This window comes from Triticum urartu, chromosome 4A, assembly GCF_056163025.1.
Source record: "Triticum urartu cultivar PI428250 chromosome 4A, HENAU_Tu73, whole genome shotgun sequence".
NCBI classification, from domain to species: Eukaryota; Viridiplantae; Streptophyta; class Magnoliopsida; order Poales; family Poaceae; genus Triticum; species Triticum urartu.
This window is the reverse complement of record NC_141876.1, coordinates 492,525,685-492,542,858: the sequence shown is the minus strand read 5'-3', so window position 1 is coordinate 492,542,858 and position 17,174 is coordinate 492,525,685.

Here is a 17,174-nt window from a genome sequence, read left to right as displayed (position 1 = left end):
GAAGCGGCGGACGCTTTAAGCCGGCTGGGCTCTCAGCGCAAACCGGTCCCACCCAATGTTTTTCTGGATGTGCTGCACAACCCGTCGGTGAAGATCCCTGGTGAAGATCCCTGGTGAAGAGGATTTGGCCATTCCTGATCCGGAGGCTCAATTGGTGGCAGTTCTTCATGTTATTCCGGATTGGACGCTTCCTTATCTGGCGTACAAGAACCGGGGCGAGTTGCTAGAAGATGAGATTCTGGCCCGGCAGATAATCCGGCGATCCAAGTCCATGGCTGTCATCAACGGTGAGTTGCATCATTGCAGTGTATCAGGAGCTTTTCAACGTTGCGTGTCTCTTGAAGAAGGCCGTGAAATTTTGCGGGAGATCCACGAAGGAGATTGTGGTCACCACGCCGGTTCAAGGTCTCTGGTGGCTAAAGCGTTTCGCCATGGTTTCTATTAGTTAACTGCTCATGCCGATGCGAAGGATCTGGTCAGACGATGTGATGGTTGCCAAAGGTTTTCAAGACGTGCTCATGTACCGGCTCAAGAATTGAGGATGATTCCAATTACTTGGCCGTTTGCGACTTGGGGGCTAGATATGGTTGGGCCTTTCAAAAGGTCCAAAGATAAGAAGACCCACCTCCTGGTGGCGGTGGACAAGTTTACAAAGTGGGTGGAGGCAGAACCTGTTAGCAAGTGTGATGCAGCCACGGCGGTTCAGTTCATCAAAAAGGTGATTTTCCGGTTTGGCTTTCCGCACAGTATTATCACAGATAATGGTACCAATTTATCCAAAGGTGCTATGAAGGAGTTCTGCGAACGGGAGCACATCCGGCTCGACGTTTCATCAGTAGCACATCCACAGTCCAATGGTCAAGCAGAAAGAGCTAATCAAGAGATCTTGAGAGGCATCAAGCCCCGGCTCATGGTTCCTTTGCAGAGAACGCCGGGTTGTTGGGTAGAAGAATTACCATCTGTGTTATGGAGCATCAATACAACACCCAACAGATCAACAAGATACACACCGTTCTTCATGGTTTATGGAGCGGAGGCGGTTCTCCCCAGCGATATCCGTCATGACTCACCTCGTGTCACGGCTTATGTTGAAGCGGACAACGAGACAACACGGCAAGATGCTTTGGACCGGTTGGATGAAGAGCGTGACATCGCAGCCGCCCGGTCGGCGATTTACCAGCAGGATCTTCGTCGTTATCACAGTCGCCGAGTCAGAACCAGAGCCTTCCAGGAAGGAGATTTGGTGCTTCGGCTCATCCAAGATCAGACTGATATGCATAAGCTATCCCCAACTTGGGAGGGGCCTTTCGTGGTCAGCAAGAATCTGCACAATGGGTCGTACTATCTGATCGATATTCGAGAGCATAAGGACTCACGTACATCAGAGGAAGAGACTAACAGGCCGTGGAATATAGCTCATCTTCGGCCTTACTATACCTGAGCCATTGGCTATACTTATGTACATACAATGTATATATTATGATTAAGTATAATAAACCGGAACCTCAGCTAAAACGGGGTATCTGTTCTTTTACATCATGTGAGGTTACACGGAGTTGCTCTAAAGTGGCCTCGGTTTACCCCTTGAGTTCGCTTTGCTAAAAGCATCGTGTTATATCACTTGGAGGATTGGTCGTGTCCGAACCAATACCATGCCTCTTGATAGGCGAAAGCCACCAGACCACTTGGGGACTTGGTCATGTCTGAACCAGTCATGCCTCTTGATCGGCCTAAGGCCACAGAATCACTTGGGGGCTTGGTCGAACCCGAACCATGACCACGCCATTTGGTCGGCATAAATGCCACAAGAATCACTTGGGGACCTGGCTAACTAGAACCATAGTTACACCTAACGGGAGCTTGGTCGTGTTTGGCCATGGTTACGCCATTTGATCAGCTTAAATAAATATTTTTTGGCAAACGTTTTTGTCGTTGCTTTTGCTTCATACTTTTCTTTGAAGGGGGGTTTTTGCTTTTTATTGTGTTCTTTAAACCGACAAAGTTTTTTAACCAATCAATTGACGGAACACAGTTCACGTCAATCCGGAGACTATTTGTCCAGTTTGATCCTTGTTGTTAACATCCTCTTATGGAGTAACACGGTGTTCATTATAACCCGGCACGGTTTACATGGTAACTAGTGTCATATACATATACAGGAGTTGTTATTTCCTCCAACAGTGTGGGTTTGCAAAAGCTCCGCTTCAAGGTTGGCCAAGCCAACTTCACACTCAATGGTGGCAGGTATTATGTATCTCAAAATTTTTGATCATATACTTAAAATTTTGTTTTGGATGTTTTGACTTTATATATACAAACATCATATTCCGCCTGACGGTACAACCGCGGTGGCACTTAACGAATTTCTTATTTTAGAAAGTATTTTTGGAAAGTTCATTACCACAGGAAGAACAAGTTATGCGCGAAGGCATATCAACATCAAAGGTATTAGCTAGCCTATTACAAGGCAACATGGTGCCCATAATAACATAATTGTTTTTCACAAAGGAGAGACAGTTTTAAAACCGGCTTCCGGTTTAAGCTTGGCCACCAGCCTGGCCTGATGGTTGTGGGTCATCCTGCGCCGCTTCAGCTTCCGTTTCTCTACCCAGTGGCTGGAAATCCACAGTTGTCCAGTCGATTCCCATCAATGCTTGAAAAACAGCTTCGTCATGGATTAGCGAAGATGGGTCAATATCGGGAGCGTAAGTATGCTTACGGATTGGAGGGATCAGGTTTTCCGATTCATGGATTGGTGCAGCTATTCGCTTGTTCTGGCTGTCATATTGGGCTTGATAATGAGACAAATATCCTTCCTCAGCCAGTTGACAAGCTAGCGGACGTACCTCCCGGTTTATGGCTCGCAGATCCGCTTCACCAAATTCTGACCCGTCTTCCTTCAAACTGGGATAACCCTGAGCCGCTTCAATAGGATCAAAATCCGGCACCCAGGCTTTTGCCCGGATTAAAGCATTGATTGCACCAGTTCGAGCAGCAGATTTCTTCAGCTCTTCAACCCGGGCAGGAAGCACTGACGGTTTCATCAAAGTATCTTGAATTAAAGTGGGCGCCGGTTTGTTATGAGACGCGGTACAGATGATCCGCTGGGCACCAGTATACAATTGTTCAACCAAGGTATAGGCGGCTTTCAATTTCTTCCGCACATCTGACCCCAAGTGACCAATGCGTGTCCCTGAAATACCATAAAAGGTTAATAAACCGGCGACTCTGTAAGAAGGCAGAACCAATTCAGAAGGCAAGCTGGTTTACCAAAGATAGCAGTGGTCATGGCATGAACGTGCCGCTTTATGCTGGTCAGTTCATCCGTCACTGGTTTCAGTGCAGCCTCGGCATCCTCTGCTCGTTTGATCAAAGCAGACTTTTTAGTGGCCCAATCCGCCCGTTTCTTCTTGAAGTTCTCCTTAAGTTGTTCCATGGCGCTTAAGGCACTGGCCAATTCCTCTTTTGCCTTGGAGGTTTCAGCCTGTTGGGTTTTCAGGTTTTCTCGCAGATCGATGACTTGGCTTTCTTTTGCCTTCAGCTCCGCCTGCAGGCATACAGATATATGTTTCAACAAATCGGTAGAAGGATTCAAGTACCAACCACATAACAAGTTATGCGCTTAGCACTTGGGGGCTAATGCATATTCGATCTTCATCTTTCAATTGTTTACAAAGTCCCAAGCTCAATACAAGTATTCAACTTGGCACTTGGGGGCTAATGCATATTCAATCTTCATCTTTCAATTGTTTACAAAGTCCCGAGCTCAATACAAGTATTCAACTTGGCACTTGGGGGCTAATGGCTATTTGATCATATGTATTCTGATGCGGCAGTTTCAATTACTTAAAGTACCGGTTTAACTACGCTAAGTTGAACCGGCCCTTGGGGACTACATCAGCAAATTTCAAAGCATCAAGATTCATATTATTAAGTCCCGGTTTGAAAGAATATTTCAAATCGGCCCTTAGGGGCTAGGAGAGTCAGCAAGAATGAAAGCATACAAGCAGGAAGGAGCATATGGAAGTTACCTCATATTTATCCTTCATCATGTTAACCAGACCGGCTTCATAGTCACGACTGGTATACAGCCAGTTCAGATAGCCAGAATGGATATCTTGGGCGTTCAGAGCAGCGTAAGCCGTCAGATCAGCATTCCACTTGCCTTTGCCAAAAGCAGCTAATTCTTCCTTGGCAGAATGTTTGGATAAAGCGACAGGATTGCTTGGCTCAGTATGGCCAGTGCCAGTAATGACAACTTCATCATCATTGGTACCGCTGGTTTGCACTGGAGCTGTTGGCTTGTCAGTAGGTTTTGCGGGACCGGTGGAGCTTTCAACCCGGAGGGAACCTGTGGGCTGATGGATAGGACCTGAGGTATCAGTAGGTATTTCCTCAGCAGTAAGATCATCATCTGGCTGCGGTGGATCATTGGGAATATCCTCAGGAATAGCCGCTTCAAGATTGGGTGTGGTGCCTGGTTCAAGAATGACATCTTCTTCGGCCGCTTTATCCAGGCGGGCCTTCTTGCTCGGCCTAGGTTTGGCCCTGAGAAGAATAACAAAAAATTAAATACAGCATATGTTCTAAGGCAATATACTACAAACATCACAATAAATATAGCTTACCCAAGCACCGTTTTGAGCGGTGGGAGCTGAGTAGCCGACGACTCGCCAGAAGATGAGTGGGAAATAACCTGATAATCGGAGTCATACGGATTAAGAGGTTGACGAAAGCAGCCCGCTTTAGGACAAGCACTGACAAGCGAATTAGAGACCTCCGAATGACGTTTCCGAACCGGACTATTCGGTAAACCGGCGGAGGTAACTACCTGGCCGCTGTGCCGGGTGGTGCGGCGAGCTTCGTGTTGTTGAGTCTTCATAAGAAGTTTAGGATCCAAATAAGCAAGAGGATGAGAAAATTTAACTTTCCGGTTTGCCTGACGGATTTTTTGTGAAGGCAAAGTTTCTGAATTGGAAGAGAGAATAATTACCTCTGCAACATCCGCATGGCTGGCTTCGGCATCATCCTAACAAATATCATCATCAATAAGATGCATGAAAAATAAACCAAGTGAGTCAAGCTCTACCTCAAAGTCCGGATTATCCACCTCGTCATCAGGGGCCGGATTAGAAGAAGCAGTGGTTCTTTTCCGGTGGGCAGTCTTCTTCACAGCTTTAGTTTTTTGCCGGGTTGCTCTTTCCGGTTTATCTGTTTTCTCTGGTTTCTCCTGCGGCAGCTTTTTGCTCCAAAACGGATCATCGCCCTGGTTATGCAGACACTGATATTAAAAACAATGACCAGACATATCAATAACAGATTCAGCAAAGAGAAAAATCAAAGTCTTACAGCTGGCGGTTTGTTGGTGGCACAGAAGGGAAGCAGGCCGGTTCTAGCGCAGATGTGCTCCGGTTCATTCAGTATCTTACGCACAGCCTCTGTGATTTCTTCACCGGAGAGCTGGAGTCTTGAATGTCGCAGTGGGTCATCCACACTATCAGTATATTCGCACATCAAACCGGAGCGCTGACTAAGGGGCAGTATGCTCCATGATATCCAACAGCGAGCAAGGTCAACCCCTGTTAAACCGTTAGCCATAAAGGCCCTGAGCTTTGACAGCTGAGGATCATATTTGCTTCTCTCCTGGGCAGTCAATCGTTGAGGAAAAGGATGGGTATTGCTGAGCCGCTCCGAACAAAAGCCAGGCAAGGGATTCTCACCAGCAGGGGAGGTGTCTTTGCAGTAGAACCATGTCTGATTCCACTCCTTGGGGTGACTGTGCAGCTTGGCGTGAGGGTATGTGACCTCTTTCCTTTTTTGAATCGCCATGCCACCCAACTCCGTATTAGAGCCATCAGTAAACTCAGTACGGCGGTTTAGATGGAAAATATCTCTGAATAATTCCACTGTGGGCTCCTCTTGAAAGAACACCTCACAGAGCACTTGGAAGTGGCACATATTTGTAACAGAGTTGGGGCCAGTGTCTTGCGGATGGAGTTGGAAATCAGCTAGAACATCCTGGTAGAATTTAGAACCGGGCGGTTTAAAACCCCGGGCTAAGTGGTCTACGAAAACAACAACCTCTCCTTCTCGAGGTGTGGGGGGGCATTCTTTGCCAGGAGCCCTCCAATGGACGGTGTCTTTGCTGCCCAAGGCGCCAATCAGGACTAAATCGTCCAGTTGATCCTCTGTGACGCGAGAAGGGACCCAATTGCACTCATACACTTGCTTGGCCATGATGAAATCTACAAACTACATTGATATGTGCAATGTTAAACCGGAAGCAGATCTATCTAAACCGGAGTTTATGAAGCAACAGCATCCCGGCGGTTCAACAAGGGGACTAATGATATATGATAGATTGCTTTTTCAAAGGTGAACTGCCTATGTGGTAAAGAGGATACAGATCTAAGGCAAGAATGACTAAGGAAGGTAAAAACAGATTTCATAAGGTCGCAGTGAAATTTTGGATCTACCGTAAGACAGGAAAATAAAAGGATTTAGACCTAAAAGGTTGATCTCAAAGCAATTCACAAGGGACCAGATCAGTGTTTTATGCGCATAAAGGTTTGCTTTAGTAACAGAAGATAAGCCATTACGGAGAATACATCAGGTTTGAAGTTTTATTCATGAGCTAAAGAAGAAATACAGGAAGAACAGCGCCAGAGTCTCGATGAACTTCGACGAACGAGGAAACCCTAGAACAGATCTGCGGGGGAAAGGAAAGAAGATTTACCGGAGCTGAGGAAGAAGCGGAAGGTTGCCGCGATGCTCTGGTGTGCTCAGGTTGATGCAGCGGCCAAGGTTGATGCAGAGGTCGACGGTGGCGGCGGAGCTCCGAAGCTGGGCGACGCGAGGAAGATGAAGCAGAAGGGGTCGGAGGGAAAGAGAAAGGAAATGACCCTTCGGTCCTATTTATAAAGAAAGGGATATGTCAGGCGTGAGAATCAAGGAGCCGCGAGTTTGGAAACAAAGCTGCGGCCTTAATTGTCTCAGGCTTGTTAACAGGATAAGGTTCTTTATAACCAGTGACGTCACACCGGTCTACTGCGAGCAGAGAAGATGACATCACGGTGGTTCAACAAAATACAAGAAGATGTTGAAGATGAAGATTTTTGCTAAGGGATTGACATGAACCTGTTCAAATCAATTTGGGGCCTAATGTTGGGGATATTACTACTTGGCGTAAACCGGCCAGGACAAGCCGGGTTAACTTCATCCGTAGTTGAGTGTGATAAAAGCCCATGAGGGCGGATGAGGGCTAAAGGCCCATAATTGGTTTAAGGCCTATAGCTATAAACCGGCGTCGGTATGTAACTTGTGTTATAAGTTAGGAATAGTGGAGACCGAACCGGACGCATCTATGAGCCGGTATCGGGACTCTGTAAACCGACGGGCGTCCCCATGTATATAAGGGGATGACCCGGCGGCGGTTCAAGAACAGACATCAACTCGAGACATAGGCGAAGCTTATTTGCTCCCTAGTCATCGAAACACCCATCAATTCCATCACAACTAGACGTAGGCTTTTACCTTCATTGAAGGGGCCGAACTAGTATAAACTCTCTTGCGTCCTTGTGTCCGCTTTAACCCCTTCAAGCTAACCCATAGCGATGGCTCCACGACTAAGTCCTTTCTCTAGGACATCTGCCGTGACAAAACCACGACACTAAGCATGCACCCAAGGACACGGGTTTGATTTTTCAACCGATGTATATGCATTAGAGCATGTGCATGTAGTTCAAATTTGAATTATGCACATAAATGCATTAAAAACTCAGTTAATTCATAAAAATGTCCAAACGAACCCCGAAAAATCCCAAAAATTGACACAACACTCCCGTTGTTCTATGTTGACATGAGAAAATTTACGAAAGCAATAAGAGGCAATGGATATCGTTTTGTCCCCAAAGGTGTGACGTTCCCTACCGAAACCATCAGGCTTGTAGTGAGAAGCTCTGGTTTGTGAGAAGCATATCCCCAAACCTGCCCCAAATGGGACAAAAAATTTACCGTGGCATGTTGATGCCGCTCCATGATAGCATGCCAAGTTTCATGAATTTCATGACGAGCTTTGGATTTACTAGAATTTAAAAACCAAGTATCTCAATGTTTGCGGCCAAGTGACCGTGGCAGGGTGTTTGACATTCTTTCCCATTTCTTGCATGGGACCTAAGCATGCAACCAAGGACACAGATTTGAACTTTCAACCAATTTATATGCATTGGAGCATGTGCATGTAGTTCAAATTTGAATTGTGCACATAAATGCATTGAAAACTCAGTTAATGCATAAAAATGTCCAAACGAACCCTGAAAAACCCCAAAAATTGACACAACACTCCTGTTGTTCTATGTTGACACGAGAAAATTTTTGAAAGCAATAAGAGGCAATGGATATCGTTTTGTCCCCAAAGGTGGGATGTTCCCTACCGAAACCATCAGCCTTGTTGTGAGAAGCTCTGGTTTGTGAGAAGCATATCCCCAAACCTACCCCAAATGGGACAAAAAAATTACCACATCATGTTGATGCCGCTCCATGATAGCATGCCAAGTTTCATGAATTTCAGACGAGCTTTGGATTTACTAGAATTTAAAAACCAGGTATCTCAAAGTTTGCGGCCAACTAACCGTGGCAGGGTGTTTGACATTCATTCCCATTTCTTGCATGGGACCTAACCATGCAACCAAGGACACATATTTGAATTTTCAACCAATTTATATGCATTAGAGCATGTGTATGTAGTTCAAATTTGAATTATGCACATAAATGCATTGAAAACTCAGTTAATGCATAAAATGTCCAAACGAACGCCGAAAAATCCCAAAAATTGACACAACACTCCTGTTGTTCTATGTTGACACGAGAAAATTTTTGAAAGCAATAAGAGGCAATGGGTATCGTTTCGTCCCCAAAGGTGGGATGTTCCCTACCGAAATCATTAGGTTTGTTGTGAGAAGCTCTGGTTTGTGAGAAGCATATCCCCAAACCTGCCCCAAATGGGACAAAAAATTTACCACGGCATGTTGATGTCGCTCCATGATAGCATGCCAAGTTTCATGAATTTCAGACAAGCCTTGGATTTACTAGAATTTAAAAACCAGGCATCTCAATGTTTGCGGTCGAGTGACCGTGGCAGGGTGTTTGACATTCATTCTCATTTCTTGCATGGGACCTAAGCATGCAACCAAGGGCACAAATTTGAATTTTCAACCAATTTATATGCATTGGAGCATGTGCATGTAGTTCAAATTTTAATTATGCACATAAATGCATTGAAAACTCAATTAATGCGTAAACATGTCCAAACGAAGCACATAATCGTTCAAATTGAATGGTCTGGCGGCACCGCACGCAAAGTTTCCCTCCACATTTCCAAAAGTTTGGCCTACCGCCAAAATATCTACCCCGCACCCCTCTCCCCTTCCCCACTCCCTTTTCTCCCCGACCACAGGTCACATTTCCCATGTTTCCTCCTTCCTTCCTTCCTAAGCTATAGCCGCTTCCTCTCTCTCGCCGTCTCGCATCCTACCGTCGGGGTCGCCATGGTCTTCTTCAAAGACCTCTCCAGCGGTTCCTCCTCCGGCGATGACTCCTTCACCACCCGGGTATGCATCTCTTCTCTCTCTTGGGCTATGACTTGGAATGAAGGATTTTTACCCGGCGGTCGATTTGAGTCATTTATTCCTCTTGTAGCTCCCTAGGACCATTAGTGGCAATGAATGGAGCGGGGTGGCTGAAGATCTATCCGCTCGTTGTCACCATCAATCTCCATGCGTAAAGCTAGTTGCATTTGAATTTGTGGACAGTGGGAGGAAATTTCTGGCATGTGCAGAGGAAGTTAGACCCTCTTTCGTTATTACAAATCATTTGTTAGATGTGATTCAGACACTGTCACGGTCCCAACTCATTCATACAACACCTTCAACCAAATGCATCCTAAGACAGTGTCACATTTTGTACCTAGTATCTTAAATTGTTGCCATCTCATCAGCGATGCCATTAGAAAATTATTTGGCACCGCTTCAGCAGTTTGTACAGCCAACTTTGGTCCACACATCCGAGCAGCCAAGCAATAAAATACTAAATCTTTATGGCACAAAGGAACTGGGCATCGGAGCAACTACGTGCTTCGGAGTCCAGGTCCCTGATTTTTTCCGCTGCATCGGCTCGCCACTGTAGGGCACCGGTGCAAGATGTAGCAACAGTTGTCTTTACCCCAGTTTTGGCATACATAGTGGACGGCCTTAGTGCTATTTGTTCTATGTTACTAAATTATGCATGTACACACCTATTAGTATCAATTTGTTGTCATCCAAACACTGTCGCTATGTTGTTGCAGTTATATTTACCTTCCTCGGAAAATGTTCAATTTGTTATTTATTGTACATGAGTAAGAACTTGTAGCGTTGTTGTAGTTAATTATAGCTTCTGATGTTTCAGAATTTGGTTGTTGTCTCAGTAGCAATTAATTCATTTGCATATTGATCTTTTTGAGAAGATATGTCATAATTGACATGTTTCTTCAGTTTTTCAAAATAAGCATTGGTGATTTTCTATGTTGCTATAAACCCATTTCCCCTACAATTGTTATTGATCTAGTTTTAAATATTATAGGATGAACTGAAGTGTTCTTACTTGGAGTGGGTTGATCAAGAGTGGCCACGGTCTTTGAAGATGTGCCTAGCGAAGCTCTAGAGCATGTATGAGGAAGAGAACAGACGTAGGCTTAGAGAAACTGTTGTCAACACTGAAGAATATTTGAAGATGCGGGATAAAAAGAGGAAGGTGAAGAATGAGCTCAGATTTTTTAAATCAGACTTTGTTAAGATGGTGTTGGCGAAGGAGGAGGCACTTTCCCAGTTGGCCAGTGCAAAGCAGGTTCTTACTGAACTAAAAGCAGAGGTGGATAAGACGAGCCTGGATGATCTCGATTAGGGAAATGAATATATTGTTCTTATGAAGTTGAACTAACTATATGTTGTACTGTGTTGTTTTCATGTAGCTATCGTACTGTGATGTTATAATATATTTATGTGCCTGATATGAAATTAGCAAACAGCTGTTAGATATGAAATGTGAATTTGCATAATACTAGAATTATTAATTGTAAACTAATAAACTTGCTAAATGTGTCATGGACCTTTCCAAATGGTTCTAGCAATAGCCCAATGCCACACAGTTTTCTTCATCAAATCGTGTGTGATGTAGTTGATAAAATCAAACAGTTAACCAAGGCAGACCGTGTGTGATAGTTACACCTTTCACACATGAGCCAACACATAAAACTGTGTGGGATGTACATACGAATGGAAACATTTTCCCTGGATTGACTGTGTGGGATGTATATAAGAACGGAAATGTATTCCTTGGATTGACTGTGTGTGATATACATGCCTACGGAAATGTTTTTCTGGGATTCACCATGTGGGATGTACATACCTACGGAAATGATTGGGTTTCGATGCCTCGCCCGATCGCACACGGCCCTAGCCTGTGTCCTAGGAGGGCCTATCACCGACGATTTATGGGTCGTGTGGAAAGGACCCCCCTATCGCCCACACTCACTTGGCGACGGTTCCAAATGTCATCGCGGAAAGGGGTTAAAAACCGTTTGTATAGCACTGACGCGTACTAGTGACATGCATGGAGTGCCATGGCATTTTAATTCCAAAAAATTAAAAAAATGATCAGAAAAACATGAAACCTTGCTTGATGTAATGTCATGCCACCAAGATGATGTGGTAAAAAATTGGCCTGTTTGATGAAAGTTTGGACACACCCCCTCACAAACCGGAGCAACTCACTAGAAGGCTCATGGTTCCGAGAGGGAACAATGCATGTTTGATGACGAACGGGAGATAGCTTCGTCTTACGGCCTTCAATTTTTTTATGTTTAACGTGCACTAATACAACTGTCATGTGAAAATTTGGAAAAATTCAGGGGTCATTTGACCTTTTAAAGATATTTAAGTGATTTTCTAGCCATTTAATGACCGTAATTCAAATTTGAACTACATCTACATGCAACGGCTAACCATAACGGTTTGAAAAATCATATTTGTGTATTTGTGTGCGAGTTAATTCCATGTGTAGTAAATTAGAAGGAATTTTCAAACATATTGGTCTCACGGTATGGGCACATGCATGGAGTGCCATGGCATTTTAATTCAAAAAAATAAAAAATGATCAGAAAAACATGAAACCTTGCTTGATGTAATGTCATGCCACCAAGATGATGTGGTAAAAAATTGGCCTGTTTGACGAAAGTTTGGACACACACTCCTCACAAACCGGAGCAACTCACTAGAAGGCTCGTGGTTCCGAGAGGGAACAATGTATGTTTGATGACGAATAGGAGATAGCTTCCTCTTACGGCCTTCAAATTTTTTCTACGTTTAACATGCACTACTACAACTGTCATGTGAAAATTTGGAAAATTCTAGGGGTTATTTGACCTTTTAAAGACATTTAAGTGATTTTCTAGCCATTTAATGACCGTAATTCAAATTTGAACTACATCTACATGCAACGGCTAACCATAACGGTTTGAAAAATCATATTTTTGTGTACTTGTGAGCGAGTTAAAAATCGTCAGACTATGTAAATATCTGGTGTTCAAAAAAGAAAATGTAAAGATCTGGCAGGACAACCGGCCCCCACACGATTGGCACTTTATCTCGCGGCTTGAGGTTTGGTAGGTGAGTGGCGGGGGTCATTAATCGGACACGGTTCTGTATTGGAAACCATCAGCTATATGTTCGCACACGGATTTTGTTGCGGGAATCGTGTGTAATTCAAGCTAATTCAAACTACAGTACTCGTAAATTTCGGCGACCGACGTGTGTACTGTTCCCGTCGATCTAGATTCTGGCTGCCAATAAATATTACCTTGCTCACATCGTCCCGCCTGCATTCTCATCTACATCCTCCCCTCGCTCGCCCCCTCTCTCTCTCTCTCAAATCTCTGCCATGGCGCCGCCGGTCTGCCCACACGCCGACGGGGAGTCACCGCCCCCCGAGGATGCTCACTCAAATAGTAGCGAGGAGAACCCCTACGCGCCACCAGACGAGGTTGCGCTAGACCCCCCCCCACCACCACCACCAACTTTGGATTGGTTTTGGGGCCAGTACAATCTTTGTCTGTGGAAGTCACTGCTGCCAGCTGAGAAAGCCAGGCAAGTGGCGTTCAAGAAGAAGATGGCGGAGGAGGAAGCCAAGTACCAGGCGGCCTGTGAAGACTGTGATGCCGCCTGGAAAAAGGAAGCGGCGGAGCTTTGGGGGCGGGCGCGTCATCGTGCGGAGGAGGTGTACGAATATGGGTACTTCGCGAGGAAGGTCAAAGGCGTTGGGTGCCTTGTCACTGCATGGAGGTGGGCCGATAAGCTCCAGCGTGCCACCGATGAGGAGCTCCGGTGGAAGCCCAACGAAATGGCAAGATCGTTCGCGCTCGTCCGCCGGCAAGAGGCAGATCGGTACATTAAGCGCCGCGAGGCGGAAGAGGCAGAGTACTGCCTCCGCACTGGGAAGACGCCGCGCACCAGGGAGCTGCTGGCGAGGGGCTGCCGGAATACTGGCCCCAGGAGGGATTATTAGTTTTAGTATTGTTCATTTTCAATTTTATGCATTGTACCTAGTAGTTAAGTATTATCACGTATATGTGATGATATTATATATATAGAGAGTAGCACTATTCTAATCCCAGGATTAGAATAATTATTCTGATCACGGACGGCCCTATATAGGACGCGCGGAGGTCCTCCCGAACCCGAGGAGAAAAAATAAAGAACACACCCACTCCCACTAGTCCACCGCCCCCTCCCCGATCCCCAACCTCCCCCGATCCAGCGCCATCTAGCTCTCGTCCCCTGCAACAACCGCCGCGCGGCCGAGCCAGCTTCCGACCACCGCCGCGGCACCATCCCAACCGACGCGCTGCCATCCCGACTCCTCACCACCTCCCCTCGATGCGCTGCTCCGCCTCCCACCTGGATCTCCCTCGCTTCGGATCCCGTCTAGTCCTATAACGCCCTCGATGCAGCTATAGCTCCCACGTGTCGAGGCACGACTTAGAGACATAACCGCATTGAAAGCAATGTCGCAAGTTAGGAAATCATCACAAACATCCCATGTAATTCATAATAAAGGGGAGAGACATAGTTGGCTTACACTCGCCACGTCACATCAAAGTACATAAATAACATGCATCATACAAATCACTCATGGCCCGACTACGGTGCCAAATAGCAAAGACCCCCAACATGCGACAAGGCCCTGAATCGATAACCCCAACTAGGCACCACTACTGATCGTCGGGAAAAGAAACATAATAGCGCTGAGAGTCCTCGTCGAACTCCCACTTGAGCTCGTACTCGTCACCTGGAGCGGAATCACCTGGACCTGCATCTGAATTATAGTATCTGTGAGCCACAGGGACTCAGCAATCTCGCACCCTCGCGATCAAAACTATTTAAGCTTATAGGAAGGATAAGGCAAGTATGTGGAGCTGCAGCAAGCGACTAGCATATGTGGTGGCTAACTTATTCGCAAAAGAGAGCGAGAAGAGGAGGCAAAGCGCGAGCGAGGATCTAGAGGAATAACCTGCGCAAGCATAACTCCAACACCGTGTCCACTTCCCGGACTCCGCCGAGAAGAGGCCATCACGGCAACACACTCAGTTGATTCATTTTAATTAATTAGGGTTCAAGTTATCTACAACCGGACATTACAAATTCCCATCTGCCCATAACCGCGGGCACGGCTTTCGGAAGTTCAATCCCTGCAGGGGAGTCCCAACTTAGCCCATGACAAGCTCTCACGGTCAACGAAGGAAAAGACCTCCTCCCAAGACGTTCCGATCAGACTCGGTATCTCGGTAACTCAAGACACTTCGACAGGTTAAAACAAGACCAGCAACACCGCCCGAATGTGCCGACAAATCCCGATAGGAGCTGCACATATCTCTTTCTCAGGGCACACTCAGATGAGACTAGCTACGAGTAAAACCAACCCTCAAGTTTCCCCGAGGTGGCCCCGCAGGCAGCTCAGTTCGGACCAACACTCAGAGGGAGCACTGGCCCGGAGGGGGTTAAAATAGGATGACCCTTGAGTCTGCAGAACCCAAGGGAAAGAAAAGGCTAGGTGGCAAATGGTAAAACCAAGGTTGGGCATTGCTGGAAAAGCTTTAATCAAGGCGAAATATCAAGGGGTTCCCATTATAACCCAACCGCGTAAGGAACGCAAAAATCCGGGAACATAACACCGATATGACGGAAACTAGGGCGGCAAGAGTGGAACAAAACACTAGGCGAGAGGCCGAGCCTTCCACCCTTTACCAAGTATATAGATGCATTAAGATAACATAGCAATATAGTGATATCCCAACAAGCAAATAAAAGATGTTCCAATAGGAACGGCTCCAATCTTCACCTGCAACTAGCAACGCTATAAGAGGGGCTGAGCAAAGCGGTAACATAGCCAATCAACGGTTTGCTAGGACAAGGGTAGGTTAGAGGTTCAATCATGCAATTGGGAGGCTGACAAGCAAGTGGTAGGCATCGTAGCAGTGGCAAAGCAAAAGAGCGAGCAAACTAGCATAGCAAAGATAGTAGTGATTTCGAGGGTATGATCATCTTGCCTGCACAGTTGTCAGAGTTGACTGGATCCTCACAAGCAAACTCAACGGGCTCCTCGGTAGCGAAATCGTCTCCCGGCTCTACCCAACAAGACAAACAAGCAACAAGGATACAATCAACCACGTGCAAGACCAAGCAATATGATGAAATGATGACATGCTATGCGGGATGCGATGCGGGATGCAAAATGCAAGATATGACAGGAAATGCATGAACCTGGCCTCAACTTGGAAAACCAAGTGTTCCACTGGATAGAGGGGATGAAATCGCTTGAAAACGATATAAAGATCATTGGAATCGGAGTTACGGTTTGGAAATGGCAAGCGTTTTAAGATATGACACCGGTCTGCGATTTACAGCAAGTAGGCATCTAAATGCAACGAAATGAACATGCTACAGCCACCAAACATGAAAACAAAATGCATGGCAGTGATGTACACAAGATGGTTAACAAAACACTAGCACTGAGCCATAGGCAAATTCATCCATTAAGAGGTTCAAACAAGCATGGCAAAAACGCAAATGCAAAACAGATTCCAGACTTAGTGAAAATAACACTAGCCTGAAATTTCAGATCACGATGCTCTCTTTGGAGCAGCAAAACAACATGATAAATGACCTGAACATGACAAGTAAGAACATGGCATGGAGCTACTCAACAAGCTTAACAAAACACCCAAAGTGACCTGGGGCCAAAAGGGTTCACAAAATACTCTACCGAGCTCACGAACATAGCTCGAACACAATCAGTTTTCAGACTTAATGAAAACTGAGACATGCTGAAATTATAACTCACGAACGCATGTAAACGAGCTCGATGCACTCACTACGGTGCAAGTCATGGCAAGGCAAGCATATATCTAGAAAGAAGACACAATATGCTAGCTACACATGGCAGGAACAAAGGCATAGCATGCATGGAACACTAACGGTAGCATCGGCAAAATCGCAAACAAGTTGACGATCTGCCCAGAGTAACAACGAAGCAAAGGTTGAGCTCGATTGAGTCAACCTAGAGCACTCCACATATGCAAACAAAGACATGGATGGATAGAGCATAACATAAATATCAAAACTCCCTTACTGATCATCCTCAAAAGAGGCACGGATCACTAGGAAACAAGGTGGACATATAGCATCACGAACTAAAATATCCCAGACTTAGTGAAAATCACTAAGTCCCTGAAATCAGCAATCTCAGGTACCTCTCTTCGCAAGCTTGCACAAGACAACACACACATCCTAAAAATGCATGGGTGGCACCTCTGGAAAGAAGACAAAATGCTTAACAATTCATCTCAAAGGGGCACAGGCATATCATGCACGGATTAAACATGGCAAAAATGACAAAAGTGCATGATGAACTAACGGATCTGCAATTTAACTCACGAAGCCTCCTTCTAACAGCATTTTGGGCAACAAGATGACCTAAAATGCAAATGATGCAATGGAACGAAATGATATACATGTCGAGACGAAGATTTTGATATATTATACGCCCAAAACGGAGCTACGGTTGCGGAGATACAGGTCCTCGAA